The sequence below is a fragment of the Poecilia reticulata genome, linkage group LG17, assembly GCF_000633615.1.
Source record: "Poecilia reticulata strain Guanapo linkage group LG17, Guppy_female_1.0+MT, whole genome shotgun sequence".
In the NCBI taxonomy this organism is placed as follows: Eukaryota; Metazoa; Chordata; class Actinopteri; order Cyprinodontiformes; family Poeciliidae; genus Poecilia; species Poecilia reticulata.
In genome coordinates, this window is record NC_024347.1 from 3,714,971 (window position 1) to 3,728,208 (window position 13,238).

General features: G+C 38.3%; 1 long non-coding RNA gene across 1 annotated transcript; it reads right to left on the reverse strand.

Annotated features, from left to right (window-relative positions):
* Positions 1-8,297: 8,297 nt before the first annotated feature.
* On the reverse strand, positions 8,298-13,238 carry LOC103478966 (uncharacterized). The gene is made up of 2 exons (XR_535876.2): positions 12,530-13,238; positions 8,298-9,201 (listed from the first exon to the last, which is right to left on the reverse strand). It is a non-coding gene; the product is annotated as an uncharacterized LOC103478966 (long non-coding RNA).

Sequence of the window (13,238 nt, forward strand, 5' to 3'; positions counted from 1 at the left end):
CTATTGAATATTCACACCTGGTTTCAGTGTTTCACTTTGCTCTTCTTCTGTATTTAAGGTTCACAAATGACCAAGGAGTTTAAAATCGTACAACATGCTTTGAGAAATGTTCAAACTTACACCCTGGCCTGGTGCCTCTATTTATGTACAAGTTGACTTCTGAAAGCAAGAGCCACTTCATCTGATTTTTATTTCGAAAAATATTTGAAAAACATATGACATTTTCCTTCCACTACAAGAACAACTTTGTGCTGTTTTATCTCGCATACACATAAAAAGACAGATTAATGCCTGAATTCGTGGCAGTATTGTGGCAAAATCAGGGCAGATGAGGCGCCTATGGCCTCTACTTTTCAGTTTTGAAACAGCATCTCCAGGCGGTGCAGGGATGACATCCAAAGAGCGAGGCGTATGAAACGGATTTCTGCTGAGTACAGGTTCGGCGTTCCAGGCATGAGGCTTTCAGTGCAACACAAAGCTGTCGGATGCTACGAATATATATTTCCAGCACACACTATATATTTTATATTTGTAGGATGAAAGCCGTTCCACCTTCTTACCTTGGCTGCTGTGGGGAGAATGAAAGTTGAAAATGTTCGCTCTAAAATCAAAACTTCGTCTTGGTACTTTTCTTTGTTCTTCTGTATGTTCCTCAGACCACTGAAGCGTTGCTGGAAAGATTAATCACTTAATCAAAAATGTTAAAAGGAAAAATTACATTGACAATAAAATTGGTTACTGCTGAGGCTATTATAATTAGGGCTGTGTAATAATATTGATTTTGCGATATATATATCGATATTTTCTTAACTAGAAAAAATTCGATATTCATCCGCAGGTATCGTAACATCCAACTGTCACCTTGCTCACTCACTGCTTGCTTCGCCGGGAGAGTGATTAGGTCATCAGGCTTAGAGTGATTCCTTCAGATGTTAAGTGTCAAGATTTAAAAGGTATTATTTACTTTACAAATGCATGTAAGCTACAGTTTGTACTGTTTCAATTAAAAGAAACATGTTTTCTCACCACTTCTTTGATTCATTTTGTCCAGCTGTCGACTTTAAGTCTGTGTCCAACCAGAGCCAGGTATTGTGTAGTTGGTGCTTTTAATCAGTTTTTAGTTAAATTAATTCAATCCAACTCTATAACAGTCACAAACTGTCACCAAAATCACTGTCCCTCTAAAATCTTTCAGAAAATCGCAAAAGTGTATTGTTTGCGGAACATCGCAATATATATCGTATCTTGAGCAGAATATCGTGTATTGTATCGTATCGTGAGATTATTGTATCACTACAGCCCTAATTATAATATTCATTATTTGCACAGGATTTTACTTGCTTACATCGTAGTTTTGTTTTTGCGTGACAGTCTGTCATAATTCAAGAGGTTATTAAATCTTTTTGTGTTTTAATGGTTTAACACGTGAACAAGATTATTCACGTGATTTTAATAATTTATTCTAGTTTCTTATTTAAGGGAAACACCACATTGTTTTCCTTTTAAGCATTAGTGGAAAGTGGAAAAGGTTTTGCCCACAGTGGATTTGGGCTTTGACTAGACTCAGAACTGTCATTGTCTCACTTGTCAGTCAGTTCTTAATGGACTTGCTGGGACTTTTTGGGTTGCAGGATCATCTTCAGCTGCACTCTTATGTCGTTAAAGATGACCTCACATTTTTCTCCAGCATGTTTTTTAAAAATAATAAATGATCTCTGGCGGTTTAGTTGATCATGACTGATTTGTAAAAGCAACAAAAAGAGTAAAACATCCAAGGGGTGAAAACTTTATCAACTCTGGATACTCCTTATGTTCTGTGTTACTGTTTACGTCACAGAGCTGATGTAGAAAGTTCACCCTGAATCTCAAATCTCAGTCCTGCAATAGAGCGTAGTAAATGTAGTGTAGATCAAACTTTTAGGGTTTAAAAATGCTCTTTCATAAATATAATAAGAAAAATAATCTTGAGTCTGTGGGATGACATGCACTTCTTTTGCTCTGCATCTCACTTAAAGTTTAAAATGATCAAAAATACACAGCTAATATCTGAAGTAATAAAAAAAAAAATAAAAAACTTTCTGTGTGGCTTCGGAACCACAGGTGGTTTATTTAGCAGAAAATGTCTTGTAAAGATGACTCTGGAATGAAAATGTCGTGTTTTGCATATTTCATTTATTCAGGTGCCTCTTATCTGCGCTCCACCAGGGGCTTCATTGTAAACAGGGGAGGCTCAGGCCCAAACATTACACAGGAACAATTAGCAGAACAGCCCTGGAGGAGAGCTGGAGCCTGGAAGTGACTTCAAATCAGTTTTAGTGAGCAGAATGACTAAACCCGAGGCGTGGAGTCTAAAAAGGCCTGATTCTTTTGGGGTTGTTGCCGTTCCCAGAAACGCAAAACAAATACACCTGCCACTTCAGGCCGAAGGGTCAACAGGTTATGGCTCAACACCAGAAGCTTCTGCGGTGACTGACGGGAGCAACAAGCTGGGAGGAAATACTGGTAAAGATGAAGAAGCGAACAAGCTGGATGTAGCAGTGCGAGGCCAGCTGACGGGAAAAATACTGGGATTTTTATTCTCAGCTAAATTTAAGGGAAGGTAATAAAAAATAAAAATAAATGGAGTCTAAATAAACTCATTTGGACAAGTCATTATCCTTATCGGCTCAAGAATCATCAGAATCGGCTTCTTTGGGTTCATTTAATCTGTTCTGGTCATAAGAAAAATCTGGGAAAGGTCCTGCTCTGGAAGAGGAAAAACATCAGCTTTAACAGTTTCAACATCGTGCTAGCTTCAATAAATACCAGAGCTGAACAAAGGGTAAATAATCTGATTGAGTTTCAAAACCAGCTGCGTTCCTGTTACGATTTTGCATGAAACTTTGTTGATATTCCACTAATGTCAAAAACACACAGCTTTGCAACATTCCAATAAATAAGAAATGTGGTTGAAATCACACATGAAATACGTTTGTTCACGTGATAAGCCATTAAAAAACAGAAGATGATGAAACTGTCGTCGTCTTCTTCGTCTTTTCAGGCAGTAGTAACATCTGGCCGTTGTCCATGTTTCAATATGGCTGAAAAACCACCTAATACTAGCACAAAAAAAAAAATCAAAAAGATTTTAGATCTTTTTTTTTCCCAAAGTTGATGTTTCCATTAAGCAGATTGGTTTTTTTCAGTCTAATTTGCGCAATTTTTCTAATCAATGGAAACGTAGCTATTGTGTTCACCTGCTGTAGATATTTCCAGAACCGTATGAGACACAGAGTATTCAGGTCTGAAGTTCAGACATTTTGTTGTATTAAAGTCAGAATATCAGTCGCTCTGAAACAAAAACACTCAACTTTGTTCATGCTGACAAAACACTGTGGAAATGATGTATTACCACTTTGCAGCCTTTTTATTCCTGAATTCACTGAACTCTCCAGCTGCTAAAGAAATTCTGCCAAACAAACAAAAAAAACTTCTCACTGCACCAGATTAACAAAAAAAAAAAAAAAGCTTTATTGAACATCCTTCTAAAAATATTGAAATGTTCTCTGCTTTGGTATCAACTTATGTACATTAATAATATACAAGTTTCTGCTGAAATCACAGAGTCTATGCCTTACAGCGAGAAGTTGCACAACATTTGCAGCCTCTCTAACATTGTATTTTATGCAGAAAGCAACAGAGTGAACAAGAGGCATCGCAAACAACATATACAAACCAAAATCAGTCCTCGGAAAATAGATATTTAAAAGGTAAAGTGTTTTTTTTTTTATTGGTAGATATCACTTTCGATAAAGTTGCATTGTGACTCAGAGACTATAAAAAATTTGCAGAGTGGCTTCTGAACAGGCAAATGCTTTCTAAAGTGTGGACATTATGATTGGACCGATACATTAGTGACTATAGACAATATGTTGCTTTAATCCTAAGTACTGCGACTGCAACCAGCAGCCGGATAAAAACTTTTTCTCTGAGAGTGTTTGCGATTTTTAAGCTATGAGGAAATTATTTTAAATGGGTGGTATTATGTGTTTTACAGCACAATCAAGTAACTATATTACCTTCAGTTGTTATAAAAATGTCGTATATATCAAGTTTGTAATTTGACGTCTTGAAATTGAGCCTCTGTCTCTTAAAGAACCTGAAGGTGGGATTTCTTTCTGAAACTCCACCTTCAGCAATGGTTCTGGATATTATCTTTGCCATTGCTACATACATGCCCAAAGTGTTTTGGGTTAATGAAAACTCACACAGGTCATGACCATTCGAACAAAGTGTGGAAAGACACCAAACAACGTATCCATAATGTGTTTATGAACTACCAGCAACAGTCAAAGCCACACCAGAGCATTGTGGTGCTCAAAATTTAAAATTTAAATACATTTCACAAAGAAGCAACAAAAGAATAAAAATAATAGAAAACCATTGCAGTTATTTAAGACTGTTGGTTTTTTTTGTTTGGTTTTTTCTTTTTAAATGTAGTTGCAGGCGGAGTCTGCTACTACGTAGAATAATTCGTTCTGCCAGAGACATAATATAACGCCGACCTTAAGGTATCAACATAAAACTGGAGGATAAAACATTCTTTTCATTTGTTAAAATGTGAAAATTGCTAAACTGAAGCGGGACTTCATAGCTGAATCTCTGGGCTTTGTCCAGATGAGACAAAGATTGAGGTTTTTAGCAACAAACAGCAGGATTGATGTGAAACCAAAGATCAATGTGAGGTAAAAGCGCATTACGTTTGCCGTTGAGTATGGTGAAGAATCCGTGATGAGGTGAGGCTGCTTCTCTGTAAAGCATCCTGGGAAACTTGTTAGCATCAGCATGGTTGTGATTTTGATCTACCGACTGTTTTTAATGTGACCTTTACCGTCTTTGTCCATTTCAGACAAAAATGGTTACATTTTCTCAGTCAGATAATTGGTACCAGATCATCACTTTGAGTAATAAGTGAAAAGATAAATCAACACATGGATAATTTACATACATTTATAAAGGGGAATGGTAAAAGAACATCCTCTCTCTGTGCTCTAACAGGGTGACACATTAAAGCTACAGTATGCAACTTTTACAAAAATATGGTTTTTACATATTTGTTGAAACTGTCACCATGTTGTGACAGTTTGATGTGAGACAGATGATCTGTGAAAAGATCGATTTCCTCCACCTCTTTCCTGAACTACTGTTGTCATCTGAAGTAATGGACCGCTCCTGGTCAGAAACATCAAATCACAACAAGGAGGAGGGTCTTTGCGCTGTTAATCAACCTTGTGTACGCGTTGCTAAATGCGCCAATGGCGGCGAAACAACTTACCGTTCCAGGAAAACCGTTTATCTCTTGTTATCGTCAGTGGCCATGCTAAGTAGTGTTAGCATTCATGGCGTGCTTTGTTGTGGTGAACCAGCTGTGGTGTAGCAGAGAGAAAATGTGAGAATGTGTGTGGCGGGTATACAAAAATGCCTGAAAGAGTTTACTCAAATTAACAGCTTACTTCTTTTAAAGTTTATGTGGGAGATCATGTTGCCGTGATAAAAGAATAATTCATATTTAGGATTTTTACCAGCAGCGCAAACAAATGTGGCCTGCACTGACTATTCTGGGTCTTCCTACACAGTGCTCCCCACCTTTTCCCTGCTCTCTCTTTCACACACGCACACACACGTACACATGCATAAATATTCTCACTGTCCCACTTCTCCATTGCCTGTCCCAAAGAACACACCATCAGTCACCGAGGGAACGCTCAGAGATACGGACCGTCAGCAAGTTTACCGCCTGTTGCACTTTTTCCAGCCGGTCGTCTTATGAAGCCCGCGGTGAGTAATGCTCTGGTGTTTTGGTAAAAGAGGCATCAGCCGCTGCTTTCTATGTAAGAGACTCCCTTCCTGCTGTAGCATCGTGATGTCTTTTACTCATCCAGCGCCGGGTGCCGGATCATTAGCATGAAGGCTGGAATCCACTTCTCACCTGAGAGCTCATTTATTGTGCTCACATTTTTTAAAAATAATGTTTTTTTTTTTTTTTGTCTCTATTGTGTGCAGGTAAAAAATACATTCACTGCAGCAGATTGAGGAGAATAACCAAGTAGGATAATATTAAGTATAAAAGCAGAGGAGATTCATTGCAATAACAATAGTACAATCTGCTGTGGTGGGAAATATATGTATGTAGACAGACAACTAGTTTGACGGCTAGATAAATAGCTAGAAATCTAGCTAGATAATTAGACAGCTAGCTAGTTAGTCAGATAGCTATATAGTAACATGTATCTAGTTAGCAAGGTAGCTACTTAGTTAGCTAGTTATCTAAATCTGGCTGGATAGCAATGTTCTTGAATTTACCAAAACCATAACCTACCAYCAAGCTGCTCTCTACTGATAAGGTTTAATAAAACAAGTAAAAATGTTGAATTTTAAGGGCATACTTTTTTCTGTTTCCCAGTTGTAGGTGACCCTATTCTTCTTGTAGAATTTATTTATTTATTTATTTTTGGCGGTTTTCAAAAAACTGAAGGCGTGCATTACTGCCACCAACTGGTATGGAGTGTGTACTGGAGAAAATGCTAATAGATTTTCCATCTGAAAATTGATTGTCTGGAGAAGACAGCTTTGGTTTTTTAAAGAACTGAAGAAAACGGATCATATTTAGACATATGTGGAGCTGAAGACACCTTCTGCACTGATTAATGAAGTCTTAATGATCACTTATGCATTTGTTTTAGATGCTCTGTCTAGACTGTCTGTCTAAATGTGTGATATTAGGAGCCATAAACAAATTATTTGCTATTCGTTTGTCAATAGTGAAAGAGATTAAAAGGTGAGTAAATGTAAAGTCTCTTATATTTTTACAGTAATTCCAATAAAAATTTAGCTTAATGTTTTTCCCGCCATTTTAACAAAATCATAACCAATCAAGGCACTTAATAAGGCATACTTTGTTACAAAGATCATGTCCACTGCTGAAAGTGTTTCATAACAGAAAAACTGATTAGGAAAATACACAAAATCTATTTGAAAATGCCATTTGACGTACAACTTAAGGTCACATGTATACACACATTGAAAATATAAATTTTTACAAATACATGCAGTGTACTTTAAAAATGTTAGTAATGTTACATTATTTTATAAAGTGTACCATAAAACATTTTAAAACAACTTAGAAGCATGTCTCTAAAATTGTATTTTACATTTTTAAATAATGTTGAATCTTAGAAAGTACATCCAATCTTTGCCTGGGAAACCTCACGGAAGTGTGAAAACGGTTCATTATTTTGTCTAGATTGTTCAATAAAACTTAAAAAAGTAAGCCCCAGAGCATAATGCTGCCTCCCTTATGCAGCATCGATATCCTGTAGGGGTATTGAGTTCTTTTGTTGATGATTGGTGTTGTTTTTGTCTCAAACACATTATTATAACCAGATTTCATGTGTGGCATCACCAGACCGTAAAACACTCTGACACAAGGTTGTGGTGGATTTAATCCAGATGTGCAGGAGAAAAGGCCTCCGACTCTAAACCCTACTGCTTAGTCTAAACATATGGACAAAACAAGAGATTACACAAGACCACAAGTCTGTGTTAGAAATTGTTTTGTATCTTTATCCTTACTGATACCTTTGCAAAGTATGATTCTTTTAATCCTCTGTAACTTTACGAGGTAAATCTAACACACACACCAAACAACTTTTTTGTTTCAGTTGCACCGAGCAGGATGAATGTCACGTTAACTGTGAGAATAATATTATGAGTAAACAGTTAACATAGGGTTTGTACTATGAAGATAAATAGCTGTGCAGCCTGGTGGTCCTTTAAAGTAAGTCGGTAAGTTACAAGCTTGGAAGCTCACACACAGGTAGCTGGCGATATAAAGGTTCAGTGGTGCACAGATGAGCGAGTAGAAGAAGATGTCACAGTCAGACATTGGGGGAAATGTCCCGTCAGACAGTCAGTGCCCGAAACGACAAAAAAAAACCTCCAACCTTGTAATAGTACAAGCGGGGTCAGTGTTGTGTTGTGCAATATTTTATGGAGTTTGTAGGAATTGACTACCTTTTATTTTGGCTCCAGTTCTCTCCTGTTTATCTGAGATTAGATCACATGATTCAGTCAAACAATCAGCTTGAGAGTAAAATAAATTGTTTTGCTAATCCTAACCCTTATTTATTTATTTATTTTAAAAAGCAAGCTTGGGAATAGATTACTACGTGAAGCAATTAAGATTCTTCTCGTCATTCCTAAACCTTATTCTACCAATCCTCCTAGTAACAGTGTGCATGCACAGACGGTACTCAAAGCCATGTTGCACCAGAGGAACTTTAATGTTGTTACCATGCTACATCAGCAGTGCTACATGTAGAGTAAGTCCCTAATTACTCTACATTTAGAACCAGGTTGTTTGATGCAGGTCGAAGTCCTTCCGTGAAATTGCAGCAAGTTAAAAGCTTAAAAAAATTTAAGGTCTAAAATCATTTGTAGAGTATTTTTCTTGTGCTCAAACATTTCTTCAAAACTTTACCTCTGAGTAACAAAACTTTAAAATACTTTGGGTCATAAACTGCCCAGGTTCTTCTTGTGCTGTCAGTAACAAATCAATTGAAAAATATACCTCGGTCAATGTTCATCTTCAAAACACATAAGGCCCTTTGAATGATCCAGATAATTCTCCTTTTTTGTTTGCTTCTTTGAAAGAAAAGTTTAAAAGTCAAGTGTTCTGCAGATAAACAAAGGCCTCAAAGCTTCTGTGTGTTCACTGCAGTGGGTTTTTGCTCACGTTGTCCAGAGGCATTTCACGGTTTCCCTTAGTTACCAGTCTACCACCAGGCAGGCCGAGGCAGAGATGATGTCCGGAGCCCTACAACATTGTTAATGACTTCCCGGACAGGGATTTGAAGTTTTCACGGCAATAGCCAAGTGTCAGCCCTCAAAGTGGGCCACCAGTGAAACCACAACCACAGGTTGGTTGTAAGACGACGGGGCTTTGGTGAGGTCAATGGTCGGTTCACAGGACGGGTCCAGCTGGGGTACAGTGGCAGCCGGTTGGCCCAGGGAGGCGACCATAAACAACAAGTCATCGGTCCGGCGGGGGCCGGTCACCGCCGCTCCCTTCACAGCTTTGGTAGCGGCCTTGGACGAGCTCTTCAAGCTGGAGCCTCTGCGAGGAGCTTTACAGTGCAGCAGGGCTTGGAAACATCTGTAAAACTGGGACAAGCACACAAATATAGAGTTAGAACACAACATAAAGCATCTCCAATTTTAGCTGCATTTCCATCGGTCATGTAATTACGCAATTTGACATTTCGAAAATGAATTCTCTCAAGCTTCTCGCGGTTTTAGTTCAACGCTCAGGAGGAGTGCAGCAAATGTCACGGTCGAACATTTGGGAGAAGGAGTGTTGTCCCATCAGACCGTCTGTTTACACACACACACAAAAAAACTCGTAAAGGCACACACGGGGTGAGTGCGACCCATCCAGACTGCGCACGTAGTAAAAAAGCCATAGAGTCTAAATGATCCCATCTCATGGAAACACTGCAAATTTGAGAAAAGAAAAGAAGCGTTTCTCAATAAAACATTTTGCAGTTTTCTTTGGCCGTATCGAAATTTGTTTAGTTCACAAAACTACGATGGGAACTCTTTTTCCCCATCACATGGGTCACGTGATCAGCAACCGGATGTTACTACTGGTGCAAACAACGAACAAGATGACAGGAAGTGGTAGGAGGATGGCAGGAGTTTTTACTGACCTCCTGCGTGACACTTATTCACGCGTGATTTAAATTGCGTTTCTTATTTATTGGAAAGGCCGCTATTGCAAAATTGTGTTTTTTTTTTTTTTTACATCAGTGGAATGTTGACAGAGTTTTGCACATTTCTAATGGAAACGCAGCTTTTGTCTCAACACACCGAGTAAACATGGAAGGTGCGTTTTGTACAGTAAAACATTTAGCTCCGTTTTGTCCAAAGTAGGTTTCTACAATAAGAATGTTCAGCTGCATTTTCTGCACACCTCATTGTTCACCCTTTGGGCAAAATGCATCTAATTACGTCCAACCTCAGCCTTCCGCTTTCTCCCCGTGTTCCACACAATTCATTATAAACTTTTTCATTGGGATAATTGTGTCGGCTGCTTCGTGTTGCGGAACAATACACCAATGGAAACAAATTATTTGCTCCCAAATTAATCAGGTAATGACATTCGCAATGAGAAGAGCAAAGTCAGTGTGCAAGCATATGCTTTTTATTAGTGTGGTTGAAAAAAAGGGTCTGAAAAGAGAAACGCCTTGTTCTCTTCTATTCTCTTCAATATTTCCAGCAGAGGATCGCTAATGTACGTTTAGCATTTTCAGTGGGTGTTCAGATCCATTACGAAGGCTTTTTGATGAGAGGTGTAAGTTTTACACCTTGTTGGAAAACTTTTCCTTAAAAGAAATGAGCAAAAAGCTCCTGAATGTTAAAACAGAAAATAGCGCGAGTTTTTGTTAAATGTTTACCGATTCTTATCTTAAGGTAAACGTTAGCGTATGTACAATCACTATTTGCTCAGGAACAAATGTCAAATGTGTTGCAGTTTGTAAGGGCTGTCACATCAAATATGACTTATTTCTGTAAACTTCTAAAATATACAGGGATCTTTGTAAATATTTTTTGATTACTACTGAAAGTGAAATTTAGGCCATGATTAATACTCATTAGCCCATTTTGGTCAGTTTGATCCTTTAATATGAGAAAGAAAAAAAAACTGACGTCATTGAGAAATTTTGTATCCATCTTTGAAGCAGAGGAACTCTGTAAACTCCACCATTGAACTTCAGTAAATCCAGACTTTTCACAATAAAAACTGATTCTAAAAAGAAAAACAAGAGCAACATATTTTGATTTATGCACGGAATTAACATGCATGATCCAGCTACTGAATTTCTAAACAGATTTGAAAAAAAAAAAAAATCCTGACAGACTGACCGACCCCCGATCGAGTAACCTATTATAACAATCAAATGCATAGAAATGTAACACTGCAGTTTTTCTTCCTTAAAGCTGCAGTATGTAGTTTTTATGGGTTTTTTTTTTTTTTTTTACGGATTTGTTAATATTGTGACTAATATGAGACAGACAATCTGAACAAAGATTGATCTCTTCCATTTCCTCTCTGTGCTGCTATCGCCATCTGAAGAAATGCAGCGCTCCCAACCAAAAACAACCAATCAGAGCCAGGGGAGGGTCTTATCACTGTCAATCAAACTTGTGTATGAGCTGCTAAATGTGCAAAAAAACAAAACAACTGACCGCTACAGGAAAACCATTCACACGGCGTCATCAGTACTCATGCCAACTAGCCTTATGATTGACAGCGCTAAGACCCGCCTCCTGGCTCTGATTGGCTGTTTTCAGTTCACACCAGGAGAAGGCAGAAAATATTTTTTTGCCGTTTCTTTTAATAGATATTACAGGTCCTTCTCAAAAAATTAGCATATTGTGAATTATTTTCCATAATGTAATGATAAAAATTTAACTGTCATATATTTTAGATTCATTGCACACCAGCTGAAATATTTCAGGTCTTTTGTTTTAATACTGATGATTTTGGCATACAGCTCATAAAAACCCAAAATTTCTATCTATTTCTATGACAGTTTAATTTTTATCATTACATTATGGAAAATAATTCACTTTATCACAATAATCAAATTTTTTGAGAAGGACCTGTACTGTCAAGACATAGTGACAGTTTTGACAAATATGTATAAGAAAAAAGTATTTTTTTTATAAATGTTACATACTGCAGCAACAAAGCTACAGTAGCAAAACTCGATATCCATTTGAATGTGTGTGTGGTCTCATTCAACGTAGTACTGAAACTATTTTTTCCACAAGAAGTGAATTAAACAGGAAGAGGACACCTTGAAAGTCCTTCATTTCCAACCTTCACTGTTTGTAAAAACAAATTTTACTTTATTTTTTTTAAACCAGGTGGGTCTCCCTGTGAGCGCTGGCCTCTTTTTCTGGTTTCCAGGAGTTTCACACCTGGAAGTTGTCAGAGATGACCCAGACCAGAAGAAGCAGACGGAGGAAGGAGAGAAATGATATAAGTAATTATGTACGGATCAGTTTTAAATATAGTCACAGCCTGCTCTGTTGGCCTCTGGGCTCCTCTGGGGGAAACAACTTAAAGTTAAGGGACCTCATTTTCGCTGTTTTTTCCCCCAAAACTTTCATGAATCGTACTGGTATTTGTGGCCCAGAAACACAGTGGGGGCGCCGCCGACATCCGCGCCGCTCACATCCGCGCCTACCAGCGACCCAGAAGACCGTGTGACACAGGTTAGGCAAGTTTAGTAAGCCTGGGGCTTTCAGACTTCTGTCTCACATACATGTGGAAGATTCATCTAGGTCAGCAGCTCCGAAACTGAAAATGGATTCCTCTCAGGAATCAGACGTCCAAAGGAAGAAAAACGATGCGTTACGGCCGACTTGAGGAAGATGAATTCAAAACTGGGAAAAATAAACAAACGCTTGCCACCATCCTGACCTGGATAATTTATTCATTAGGCGGGCGAGGCCTCCTGGTGATCGGGTGTGAAGCGGCAGCTGCGTTCGTGGCGCTTCGTGCTGCTGTGGAAAACCACGAGAGCTCTTCAGAGATGAGAGGTTGAGAGTCGCGGTGCCCGCTGCCTCTCTGCAGCGCCAAAGAGGCTAAATACGACGAGGAGAGGGGGGCAAAGCGCGGCACTCCGGTTAGATAGCAGCTGCCTGGGAACGTGTGAGAAGTCTGTTAAAATGGATCGACGTGTGCTCTGCTTTACGAGAAAATGGACTGAACGGAGAGCGTTTTGTGGGGGAAACAAAAAAATACAAATTTGAACAAAACCCCAGGAATTTGGATGATGAACTGAAGTAGAACTTATTCTGAATAATTTGACCTTTTTATTCTCCATACTTTTCTTTTTTCGTGTGATTCAAGGCCTGCTCTCAACACTGAGCTGCTCTTTCCAGTTTTTTTTTATTTTATTATTACAGAAATCAGTTCTGACAGTAATTAACCTGTTACAATGCAAAAACACAGAAGCTTACAAGGGGTTTTATAGTATCTAGGTTTTACTATGAGTCTTTTACCAAACTTGAAATAAGACTCAAGCAACTTATCAGGAAGATACAAGAGCTTGTTTAAGTGAATAATTCATTAATATTGATGAAAAAAGTACTAGTTCCACAAGCGGACTTTTACACTTTTGTTATAA